Raw genomic sequence first — 3712 nt, forward strand, 5'->3', positions numbered from 1 at the left:
CTGTGGGTTGTCTTTTAATTTTGTTGATGGTTTCAGAGAAATGCAAATTAAAACCACAATGAGATATCATCTCTCACTTGTCAGAATGGCTACCATCAATAAATCAACAAACAACAAGAGTTGGAGAGGATGCAGAGAAAGGGGAACCATTTTGTACTGTTGGTGGGAATGCAGACTGGTGCAGCCACTGTGGAAAATAGTATGGAGATACCTCAGAAAATTAGAAATGCAAAACTGCCTTTTGACCCAGCAATCTCACTTTTGGGAATATATCCAAAGGAACTCAAAACACTGATTCACAAGAACATAAGCACCCCTGTGTTCATTGCAGCATTGTTTGTAATCACCAAGCCAAAGTGTCCATCAGTAGATGAGTGGATAAAACAACTACGGGGCATTTACACAATGGAATACTACTTGGTCATAGAAAAGAAGCAAATTTTACCCTTTGCAACAGTATGGATGGACCTAGAGAACATTATGCTAAGTGAAATAAACCAGTCAGAGAAGGGCAAATACCATATAATTTCACTCATGTGGAATCTAATGAATAAATTGAACTAACAAGCAAAACCAAGATAGGCTTATAGATAGAGAGCAGGCTGACAGCTAAAGGTTGAGGAGGTGAGGAGATGGAGGGGTCCAGCAAAAAAGGAAGAAGAACTTATAGATGTGGACAACAGATTGGGGGTGGGTGGGTAATAAGAGGACTAAATGGAAATGAAAAAAATACAATTAAAAAACAAAAGTGAAAATTATAGTCAGAAGAAAAAAATTGCCTTCTAGTATCTATGTTTGTTTTTCATTTATTTTTGGCAGAGCCAGTTGAGACTTTATTTGGGGGGAAAAAACCACTTAGTTTGGATTTTAGTCTGGGGTCTAGGTAAGAGGTGGTTGCCCAGGCAGTAAACGCCCCCACTCCAAGGGTGAGCTGAGGGCTGGGGCTGAACCTCAGGTGGGTGTCCTGTGTCTTCCACTCCACTACACAGCTCCTTTCCCATCAGCTCAGAAGACAGGAAGGACTACAGTACTTATTCACTTGGGTGGAACATCAGATGACTCAGATACCAGCTTCCCATCGTGGGTCTCAATTTTCTTCACAGCCACCATCTTGAAGGAGTTGGTACCTGGTGCTGGAGTGGCTGAAGGAGCCAGAACCCCCACCAGAGTCCAAGCTGGTCTGGAAGCCCAGGCCATAGTTGAAGTTCATGTAAGCTGGACTGTGCCCACCTGAGTAGCTGCTGGTGGTCTTGGTATGGGTACTCATGTTCTGCATCCCAGACTCCAGTCAGCTCTTCTTGCCCTCCAGCAGCTTGAGAGGTACGTGGTGATCTCCATGTCCACAGCCAGCTTGATGTTCATGAGCTCCTGGTGCTCAAACAGCTGCCAGGTTCTGTATTGCTTGGTGGTTCTCAGAGCAGCTTCCTGTTCTCAGAGCAGCTTAGCCACATTGGCCTGAGCATCCTTGATGACCAGCTCACCGCACTGCTTAGCATCAGTGGTGGCAGCCTCCAGGCAAGCTCCCTGGCCTTTGAGGCCCTCAATCTCAGCCTGGATTCAGCTGATGTTTTAGTTCTTCTCAGAGATCTTTGTCTTAGTGCCATGCAGGTCACCCCCATGCTTCCCAGCCAACATCTGCAGCTCCTTGTACTTGATCTGGTACACGGTCTCAACCTCAGCTTGGCTGAAGTTGGCAATCTCCTCATACTGGGCCTTGACCTCAGTGATGATGCTGTCCAGGGCCAGGGAGCGGCTGTTTTTCACGGACAGCATCATGGATGCGTTGGAGATCTGGGACTGCAGCTTATGAGTCTCCTTGTCATACAGCTGCCTATAGAATTTGGTCTTATCAGTTTCCAACTCTACCACAGATGGGACTCCATCTCTACCTTATTCATGTAACCTTCATCCACGCTCTTCTTGATGAGGACAAATTCATTCTCCATCTCAGTGTGCTTGTTGATTTCTTCCTTGTATTTATTCTTCAAGTCCTCCACCAGCCCCTGCATGTTGCCAAACTCCACCTCTAGTCTCATTTTCTCCTGGGCCAGTGTTTCTAGCTGCCACTAAAGGTTGTAGATATAGGCCCCAAACATATTGTCCATGCTACTGCGAGTTGTCTTCTGCTGCTGCAGGGGACTCCACTTGGTCTCCAAAATCTTATTTTGCTGCTCTAGGCTCCGCATCCTATTGATCAAGGAAGCAAACTTGTTGAGTCTCTTGATCTGCTCCTTCTCTTGGTTGCGCATAGCCTGGATATTGGGGTCCACCTCCATTTCAGGGGGCTCAGCAGACTGTGGTTCACCCCAACAGCTTTGAATGTCCTTGTGCTCCCAAGTCCACCAAAACTCTTGGTCAGATTCATGTTGGCACCCAGGCCAACCCAGCAGCTGCTACCCCTCAGGGAAAAGGCCAAGGATCTGATGCTGGGCCCACCCAAGTACAAGCAGCTGCTGAAGGCAGGGGGCCAGAGGTGGACAACTTGTAGGTCTTCTGGGTCACCCTTGTGGACATGGTGAAAGCTGGAGTGGAGGTGAGGAAGCCAAGCCAGACAGAGATTTGAGAAGGAGCCAAAAAGCTGCTTCTAGTATCTATGTTGCTATGGCTTATAAGAAAAACATGTAATGCATGCAGATACAAAGGATGCTGAATATACAAATGCATTACTGATATTTTAAGATACCCTATTAACAAGTTTCACATATTATATTCTTAAATTGGTACCAAAGGTATCATGAAATTTTTAAACTAAGGTAGTTCACTCACCACAATTCAAAAAAAAATTAACTCAGAAGGGTAAGAATGACTTGCACAAAAATGTAACAGCAGTCACCAGAATAATCAGAATGAGAACCCGGGTCTCTCAGTTGAGGGATAAGTTTGCAAGTACAGCAAGACTCACAGAGAAGAATCTTAAATGTCACACATTATCATCATCTACAAAATAAAAGCATAGTGCCTTTAAATACAAACATAACTTGTCTTAAATATTCAAAATTTTCTCATTACACAAAGTGTATTAAATGCAGGAGAGTATAAAAGTAAAAAGAACCACCCAAGAATCAGTGTGATTACTTTTGTCAATCAAAGGTCATTGGTGTCAATTCAGCACCAACAAAGGATCCCCAATTTGGAGTTCAGTGAAATAGCAAACTTCATTCAGTTTAAACAGCTCAATTGTGATACAGCAGACTATCAGGAGGCCCTAGGGTGAGGCCCCTCCCCCACTAGATATCTCTGCTGTGCCCTGTGATGATCTGCTCTCCTCTACTCCTGGGAGACATCTTCCAGGTTTCAGCTCCAGCAAAGGAAAACATAGACTTCAGTTCAGCCTTGGATGGAGAGGGAAAATGTGTTTTCAGAACCACAAGGAAACTGACTTATATAGACCCTACCCTGGTGCTTGATTGGTCTGTCCTCATGCAAATGAAAACTCCAAATCTTTGCAATAGGTCCAAAAGGTACTCTCCTGATTGGTTAGAATAGGGCTGCTCTGATTGGTCAGTGAAGAAGCTGATGGGGATAAGTTTGTGCAGCTGTGATTGGAGAGCGAAAACCTCAGTTCTATTAGTTGAAATAGGATTCCAGGAACTCCTTTATAAGGGCAGGCTCAGCAGGCAGAAACACAGTGCAGGCTTCCCCCTAAAGTGCAGATTGTGTGATAGGACCCTGTGTAGAAGTGGCTGCTAGGTGCTGCTTTTTTGTTTTTGTT

At 44.8% G+C, this 3712-nt stretch overlaps 1 pseudogene; it reads right to left on the reverse strand.

The window, feature by feature from the left end:
- Positions 1–1035: 1035 nt before the first annotated feature.
- Positions 1036–2526, reverse strand: LOC118985140 (keratin, type II cytoskeletal 8-like; annotated as a pseudogene).
- Between the last annotated feature and the right edge of the window lie 1186 nt (positions 2527–3712).

The sequence above is a fragment of the Sturnira hondurensis genome, unplaced genomic scaffold (assembly GCF_014824575.4).
Source record: "Sturnira hondurensis isolate 20B ecotype Veracruz unplaced genomic scaffold, ASM1482457v3 Scaffold0004091, whole genome shotgun sequence".
NCBI lineage: Eukaryota > Metazoa > Chordata > Mammalia > Chiroptera > Phyllostomidae > Sturnira > Sturnira hondurensis.